Genomic DNA, 10,000 nt, shown 5'->3' on the forward strand with positions numbered 1-10,000 from the left:
CACATCACAGTCGAGACTATGATGGGTTATTGGAAGGATACATCAGACATATGCAAGATAACTAACATGCTGTTATTGTGTAATGTGTCCACAGGGATGAAAAGAATGGCGGGACACATGGCCTACAGTAGGGACATGTGTGAAACATCACTCTCACATGGTGCTACAATAGTAAATATACTTGTATTACAATAGCAACCCTTACAAATTGACACTATGACATAACAAAGTACTGTGGTCCACATAGTTAGCTGGTAGTAGGACACTGCAAACTGACATGTGTCGGCCATAGTTGTCAAGCATCTGCAAAAAGGCTGGATGGAGGTGGGGAAGGTGTGTCATCATGACACAGCAGTACATTGCAGCAGAAATCCTACATATGCTAAGAATGGCTGTATCTGCACACAATCAGGCTTAGTAACTGTGGCAGACATAACTCTAACTCCAAAGCAACAGTGATGGCAGTGTGTGAACTCCAAGGGATGTGCACATGAGTAGACCTTGCAACCATGCAGAGTTGTGGGACATGTGTAGGGCACCCCCCATAACCATGGTAAGGTCTGGCGGTTGTCAGCGTAATTGTCTTGCATTGGTCATACATGCACTGCTGATGTTGTGATCTTTAAACCAGACATCAGGAATTCACAAATGACATATGTCCACATATCATCCCAGGTATGTGTTGCTTAAACACATAGGGGCTGTGAGCACTGGAGCTGACATAACTGACACAGTACTACACATGCAGCAATGGTTTGTACACATGTGTGGTATGGTGCACAGTACAAGGCAGGGTGCAGAACAGGTCCACAGTAACACTGTGTCCATTGGTGCAGTGTTATCAAGGGGAAGGGCCATCACCTACCAACACAGACCATGCATCACACACATGTATACTGGTGCTAGTATAAAATCACTATAGCTGCACTGCAGACTGTTGAGTACCATATGTAATGCATGCTGACAGAAGGGTAGTGGGAGGGCTGTGTGTACAAAAGTTGTGCAAGCTCACATGTAGGTGTGTGTGTGGGGGTGTTTATTGTGTCTGTAAGTGCCATCTGGTGGAGTGGAGTGTGGTAGATGCATGTCAGATGTGTATACATGTGTGTCTGTGTGGGTGTCCATGTATGCACAGGTGATTGTGGAGTTGATCACAATGCAATACTTCTCCTTGGGATCGTGCCATACATGGACATAGAGTGACACATGAGACACCAGGAAAACTTGTCTGATACATGATCACAGGACAGCTGATAGTATAACAAGGTCTGTAGCATGAAACATGCATTGGGAGGGAAAGTACACACCAGGTATACACATCATATTGCCATCAGCAGATAAATAACTGACTGCCCACGCATGCAGCACTACTTATGCAATGGGGAATTACCAGAGCACACCAGTGAGTGTATCCAGATATTACTGTTGTCCACATGATAGGTTGATTGTGCAGCAGATGTAGCATGGACTGAGCAAGACTGTAGTATGAGACTCCGGTGTGCGAAATATGTAGTGAATGTAGTAGCCCCTACCATATAGGGGCCATGTTCACGATGACCGGACATACACAGGGTTAACACTGGATGACAGCAGTGAGGCAATGTACAACCTACTCCACTCAAGTCAGGAGGTAATGGAGTAACAGGTCATGTATGTTGATCACACGTGTAGGCATGGAGAGGAATGATATGTTAATGGGTAGTATTAATGAGTGTATGTTAGCAAGTGTCATGCAGGATGGAGAACATATGTAAGTGAATGTGGGACTGTCTGTAAGCCCAGGGACGTAGTAAGGCAAAGTGCAGTGAGTGTGTGTGTGTGTGTGTATGTGTGTGTGTGTGTGTGTGTGTTTGTAAATGTGTGTACTGTTATGCAATGCTGTACAGGTCTTAAAGTGCATGTTTGTTTCCCCCACAGGTGGCAAGGTGGGTCAGAGTCCCTCCTGCATGCAGTCTGAGGTTGGTGTCCATATCGACACCAATGATGATGATGATGGTACTGTTGAGGCACAGGTAGGGTTGTCACAGGCCGACGCTGCACCATTTGTCATCACCCTCCTAGCTACCCCAAGCCTGCACACAGTTACAGTGCCCATACACACCTCATCAGCAGTGGCCATAGCAAAGGGACAGTTGGTAGCTGTTGCCAGTGGCCAGGAGATTGCGGTTTCCATGACGACTTTGTCAGGTCACAATCAGCATAGCCAGATGTCCAGCAGGGGACCACATAGGCATATGTACCGTGGTTCTCATGGGAGGGCCGCTGGTCATCATGCCTCTGGCAGAGGTGCCACAACCGGTACCACCAGGTGCATGTTTCAGGCTGTCATGGAGGCACAGGCACATATGGAAATACACACCAGACAGGGCCTGAGGCTGCAGAGGGCTGCTTTCTCATCTGTAAGTGACAACATCCGTTAACTTGCTGCTGCCCTCTATGAACAGAATAAGATCATGGATAGATGGTGGGGTGAGATGGTGGTCCTTCTCGACCGTGGTATGTCTGTGCTTGAAAACTTGGGAGTGGTGCGACGGCTGTGTGGACATAGACCAGAAACACCAGCAGCTGATGATTGACTTGGACATACTAGGACACCAAGCTGCTCTGTAGTGGCAGTACCAGCCCCAGCACATCACTGAGGGTGCTGTCCACACCACAGCAGACCTTGTGCATGTGGCCCTGGCCAGTCCCAGGTGGGACATGGTTGCAGCAGACGTCTGTCATCATCAGGGGAGAGTAGTACATCTAGATCTGCACCTGCACATGCCCATGAAACCCCTGGCAGGCACAGTCAGCATGTCCGTGTTCGGAGGCAGTGAACTGCACACCCTGCCAGGTATGGTCTGCAGCTATCCAAAAACACCTGTATAGGGCAGCCACATGGCAGAACTGTGTGCATGCATACCCACACACTATGCAAACACCTAGGGCAACCCCATACTGGCACACACCACAACATCACCACACCCCGATCAAAGAGTTAAACCCCTCACCCACACACATGGTGTCAAATGTATGGACCACGTTTGGCCTCTGGCAAACCAGCAAAACACCCTGTGCATATGATGATACCTGTGCCACATCCCTGTCATCCATAACATCGATACAGGGACAGGCTAATATGGTTCTGATGCACACAGTGACTGTAATAGAGTGCAGCAATGTACTGCAGTGTAAGATGTCAGGGGTAATGTGTAATGCACACATGTCAGGTAGTGTAGCCATTCAGCTATGATGCATTTCAGCTGTTTTTAACACTGATTGATTGTGATCTCCATAATGATATTCATTTGTGTTGTAGGTGTACATGTGTTAGCAGGAGGATGGTCTGCAGTCATATTCCACAAGGTTTATAGCACTGTGGTGACACCATGGCTGTGACATATCTGGTGTACAGTTGCACACATCACAGGTTTTTATAACAGTTATTGCCTGTGCCACATTGACAGGTGACCCACTGGGACATGTATAATCTGCAACCTTATGTCAACTCATCCACATACGTGCACATCCTTACTTGGTAACACTGTGACTAGATCCCTACCTAGGTAATAAGTATGTAGTGCTATTGAATTGTGTGGCTTTCATTGCACACACCACGCAATATTTAGGGTGAGGTGTGTACCAGGTTACATGATACATGCAGAACATCCACAAAGATGTACAATATGGTAATGAGGGATGTAATGGTTGTATATGGACTATACATAGTGTGTCATACCATCATATACACATTGACAGACACATAACAGACAGACACACATCTTAGAGACCTGGGCATATTGGTGCTAACTAACTAGTCCATGTGTCCAGTGTGTTACAGGTAGGCTGCACACAGCACATGCATAACTGGGCTGTATTGTGGTATTGGTTACCTGTATGGTTGATGGTGACAGTGGTCACCAGAAAGTGGTACATGGGACATATACTGGGTGTACCATGGTGTAATGACAGTGTACACAGCACCCACACAACCCAGTGGATATTGTATGCACTGGAACCCATTATGACACTCTGACATACCCACTATCACACATTGCCCATGACGGTAATACAACCCATTGTATATCACAGCAGTGGTACTACAGGAATATGCATCTAATGCACATTCCACAGGCACAGTAGGGTGTTGCATTGCCATACCTCACCTATGGGCAGTGGCAACACTATCTGTACTACTGTGTGGCAATGTGTAGTGTAATAGGAGTATGTGGCCTCGAAATGGTGTACCCTCCAGATATGTAGACATGCACACATACACACACTTGGCAGACCTCAAGGAGTTTTCCATGCCTATCAACCCATTTGTACAACGCTGTTGTTCTGGTACTGCAAGGCACATATAGCAATTAGGGAAATGAGTGTAACAGGGTACATGTCATGTCCAATACAGCAGTGGCCACATCTAACTATAGCAATGGGTGTTGAAGTGGTTTTGAAGGCCGTCATGGAATTCCCAAATACAGGTGTACTAACATGCAAACACTGCTATCCTCAGTAATGCACATGTACATGTGTCAGTACTGTGGTGCATTGCTGCAGGTGGTCATAGCTGTATACCTGGCTATTGTCCATGGAGAGATTGGTTGTGTAGGGTGTGTGTACATTAGTATCATGCCACCTGCCATGTGCCAGCAGGCAATTTATTGACAGACACCACGTTAGTGACTGCCAGGGTGAGAGTGATATGCATCAGCTAATCCTCTGGGTGCCTTCTGCACATGACCACTGAGGTGATCCAGTTGACATGTATGCAACATGTATTACAACAGATGGTTAGTGTCTGTGATGGAGACCTGTACCCAAGCATGTTCTGTTGACTGTGGTAGTGTAGTGTAGGTGCCAGTGGCATATGGCATATATACAGGGTGTTGTCTCCTATATGTGACAGGTAGTACACAGTTGGCCAGACATGTCAGTGTCAATCAAGCATAGGTTGTCTGTACATATCCCAGATGGATACCTGCCATCTGCACATCTGTAGAGGGACTAACAGACATCAGTTTGGTGAGTAGCTATGCAGTAGGATGAATGTACCAACAGATGGATGTTTGACAACAATATGTATGCCATTACTACATGTTGTAAGCCCTCACTAACATGTGCTGTACAGACAGTACTCTACAGTTACATTCCACATGTCTAATTAGTATCCAGTAAGGGATATATACAGTGACACAGCCCACACACCAGGAACATGACAGTGAGGCCTCAGAGTGCAGCTATGCCCACAGGTGTGCTTGTTGTCAGTAGTAATGTTAGCACTCTACCCTTGCCTGGGACAGCACTGTCAACAATAGTAATGCCATGTTATACTACATGCCAGTGTGACAGCAGGTACCCTGGGTTGCTACCCCTTTATGTAACACATTCACATGGATAACAGTGCTGTGCAGGTCTCATTTACTTGTGTGTCCCAGACATGACACGCAAAACCCTTTGCTACTGTAATGACAGCACATAGATGCATGTACTGTACATGGCATTACATTCACTTATTACAGATGTCATTTCTCAGGGTATGACATAGCCTTGTATGTTAAGCAGAGATATCCTCTGAGTAGATGATATGCCACAGAGTATAGCTGGAGGTTTTCTAGACGTTCAGCATAGGGCATCTGCTTTAGGCCTGTGATTCTAATAGTGAGGTGTTTCTGTGGCCTTCCCAGCTGTCGCAGATATGTTGTGAGGTACATACCAAATAGGGCATTGTACTCTATACTGAGTGTAATGAGGGATGAGTACAGTGGGACAATTACCTCCTTTTTTCTGGATGAAAAACCCTCAGTGATGAGGTGTGCCACATAGAAGGATTTCCTTACTGTTGTGGCAATGCGGTTAATGAAGGTGAGACCACTGTCCATGTGTGTCCCTATGTCTGTCATCACACTTTTGGTGTTTAGTGTACTGCCACCTATGTGGTAATTTGTGGGTACATGGTATTTCCAAAGGGGATAACTATACATTACTTTGCATTAAGCTTGGGCCCATGGCTCTGGCACCAAGCATCTGTTTCTGTAATGCCCTGTTGTACAACATCCACATCATTTGGGGATGCAATAATGGCTCCCAGTTTGCAGTCATCTGTGAACTTTGTTAGCCACAGTTCCGTAGTGTTGGCCTGTACTTCAGAGACGTAGATGCCAAACAAGAACCGTCCCAGGACTGAATCCTGAGGTACTCCACTTGTCATTTTTCTTGAGCTGGGATTGGAGTTGGCTACTTTTACAGTCTTGGTTCCATCAGTAAGTCAGTTGGCAACCCATCGAGTGATGCAGGAGTTTATGGCCAGCTTCATAAATTTAACTATGTCTCCAGAGTGGGGAATGGTGTCAAAGGCCTTGGCCAAGTCCAGATAGGCTGTGTGGACTGGCTTACCCTATTCCACAGCTCCAAAGACTGATTCAAAGTAGTCAATCAGGTTCAACAGACAAGATCGGCCCTTCATGAGCCCAACCTGGGTGGGGTCCAGTGTTTAATGGTCGCCAATGCCTTTGTTTATATGTTCCATGGTAATGCATTCCATGCCCTTTCAGATCAGACTTGTCAGACTGATGGGACAGTAGTTCCTGTAATCCAAGGTGGATCCCCCCTTGTGGAGCGGGATACCTGTAGCTGTGTGCCACTCAGTGGGATCGAAGCCTGAGGTGAGGCTATGATTAAACATGACACTTCGGTGAGGTGCACGTTTATTTTGTTGTTCATGTAGTACACAGCCTGGGATGTCATCTGGTCCCATGAATGCTGTATTCCTAACTGTGGAGAGTGCAGTTTCTACCTGTGTGGCCGTGATTACTGGAATTTAGCAATCTTTTGGTACTGAGATGGGCCTTTTAGGGGGTGAGAGGGGGGTGAAGTTGGCACTGAAATGATCTGCCCGGATCTTGGCAAATTCCTTGGAATCAGTATATTTAATGCCATTCTGGTGTTGCTCAGAGCAGTTCTGAGAATTGCTGTTTAGATTCTGGTCATAACTATAGAATGCCTTGTGGTTGTCTTTGGAATCTTTATCAATTATATTTATGTAAAAAGCTTTGGAGGATTTTGAGGGATCTCAGCCTCTTACTGAGGCTGGTAAGGGAGCAGTTTGCATTTTGGGATTATCCATTTTTCTTCAACAGTTTCTTCCTTCGGTTGTATAGTTTGTTTATGGCAGTGGAGTACCAGATTGGCTTCCTTTTTTGGAGATAAGTACAGTCAGACCTCTGCACGTATGGCTACTGCACTGCTCAGAAGCATCAAAGAATTACAAAAACATGGTAGAGCCGGCAAACAGTGGACCATAATCCATTTATTGAGGGAAGAAGGAAAGAAACAGGATAAATAATCCTGAAAATAACAGCATTCCACCAACCAACAGCAAAGGAGTAAATCCAAGATAAGTACAGTTAGACCTCTGCACGTACGGCTACTGCACAGCTCAGAAGCATCAAAGAATTACAGAAACATGGTAGAGCCAGCAAACAATGGACCATAATCCATTTATTGACGGAAGAAGGAAAGAAACAGGATAAATAATCCTGAAAATAACAGCATTCCACCGACCAACAGCAAAGGAGTAAATCCAAGATAAGTACAGTCAGACCCCTGCACGTACAGCTACTGCATGGCCCAGAAGCATCAAAGAATTACAAAAATATGGTAGAGCCAGCAAACAGTGGACCATAATCTGTTTATTGAGGGAAGACGGAAAGAAACAGGATAAATAATCCTGAAAATAACAGCATTCCACCGACCAACAGCAAAGGGGTAAATCCAAGATAAGTACAGCCAGACCTCTGCAAATACAGATACTGCACGGCTCAGAAGCATCAAAGAATTACAAAAACATGGTAGAGCCAGCAAACAGTGGACCATAATCTGTTTATTGAGGGAAGAAGGAAAGAAACAGGATAAATAATCCTGAAAATAACAGCATTCCACCGACCAACAGCAAAGGAGTAAATCCAAGATAAGTACAGTCAGACCTCTGCACGTACGGCTACTGCACGGCTCAGAAGCATCAAAGAATTACAAAAACATGGTAGAGCCAGCAAACAGTGGACCATAATCCATTTATTGAGGGAAGAAGGAAAGAAACAGGATAAATAATCCTGAATATAACAGCATTCCACTAACCAACAGCAAAGGAGTAAATCCAAGATAAGTACAGTCAGACCTCTGCACGTATGGCTACTGCACGGCTCAGAAGCATCAAAGAATTACAAAAACATGGTACAGCCAGCAAACAGTGGACCATAATCCATTTATTGAGGGAAGAAGGAAAGAAACAGGATAAATAATCTTGAAAATAACAGCATTCCACCGACCAACAGCAAAGGAGTAAATCCAAGATAAGTACAGCTCCCGTCTCCGTGGGTGTCATGAGGTTTGTCACTTCTGACTTGAGTAGCATGGCGGCTTTGGAAAGCATTTTTATAGAGGTTTCCTTACTGGTGGGTTGGAGTGGGATGTGGATGTCAATGGTGATTACCTTATGGTCAGACCTGGCCAATGATGGGTGACCACTGATGTGGAGCATCTTTCTCCCATGTTGGTAATGACCATGTCTAGGATAATGGAGCCCATTGTTGGACAATGAATTTGTTGATCCAGGGGGTTGGAATGTATGAATTCCAGGAACCGTTGGTAAAAGGTGTTGGTACCCAAGCAGTTTTCCCAGTTAATGGCAGGGTAGTTGAAATCACCCAGTATGATGGTGTTTGGTTGTATCTTAATATTGTCCAGTATGTTTATAAAGGTGTTGTGAGAATCTTGGGGCATGGTGGGGGATCTGTAGCAAGCTACAATTTGGATTGCAGTCTTACCTAGTGTTAGTTGCACCTGAAGATTCTCAGATGCATTGTGTTGGGAACTAGGCTGGATGTGTGAATAACCTTGGTGAATATGGACACTCCTCCACCTGTAGTGTTGTGGTCTTGGTTTGGTGCCAGAAATGCATGATATGAGTTGTAGCCTGGTATTACAGGTGCACTCTCTGGAGCATTGAACTAGGTCCCATTTACTGCACAGATATCAATGCTCCCCATTTGTAGGTGTGCCTCAAGAGAGTGCCTTTTTAGGTTTAGACTTCTAGCATTGAGTAGCATTACCTTCAGTTTTGCATGCTTGTATCTGTTACGGTGGTGGTTTTGTCCTTTGAACCTTGCCTAGATAAGGCACTATGGGGGTGGCAAGAGCTGTAGCCAGTAACCTGAATCCCAGGGGCAACAGGTGCAGACCATCTCTGGAAAAGCATCATGGTTTGTCAATCACGTCGTCCCAGACAGACAGATACTGGATTCCGTTTGAATGACATCAGAAGCTTAGCCACTTGTTGAAGTCATTGCTGTGTATATGAATATGTGTGAGTGTTTATATATATATATATATATATATATATATATATATATATATATATATATACATACATATCTCCATATATGTATGTGGATATGTATATGTCCATATATGTATGTGGATATGTATATGTGTATATATCTACATAGATATGTGGATATATGTGTACACATATATGTTTACCATATGTCCAGATCATGGAGTGGACTCCTACCTCAGCACTAATATTCCCAAACCCTTAGTGCAAGGGGATGTCATGGATGTATTGCAGGTATATATGAAGACTTCTGCAACTGTTATAGGGGTGTCTTAACAGACATGTTGGGTGTGGGAGGTCACATCTGCTGTACACCTGTGCACCATTGGCTACAGACAGACATCCTAAGGGAATCATAGTACAGTACCACTGATAGCACAGTAATGATCCTGTGGACTACAGCATGGATATGACCAATATATGTGGACAGTCTGGCCCTCTGTGGTCAGTCCAGAAGTGTACACATGTCCCCTTCATGCGAGACATGTGGACCACGCCTCCCAATGTGGATGTTACCAGCCATGTACATGGGTAAAGCACAACAATACTAGACTACATATGCCCACACAGTGTATACATGCACACACGCCAGTATGTCCTGACACATAATATCTGGTGATGCTG

This window comes from Protopterus annectens, chromosome 11.part0 (assembly GCF_019279795.1).
Source record: "Protopterus annectens isolate FY-2018-M chromosome 11.part0, PAN1.0, whole genome shotgun sequence".
NCBI classification, from domain to species: Eukaryota; Metazoa; Chordata; order Ceratodontiformes; family Protopteridae; genus Protopterus; species Protopterus annectens.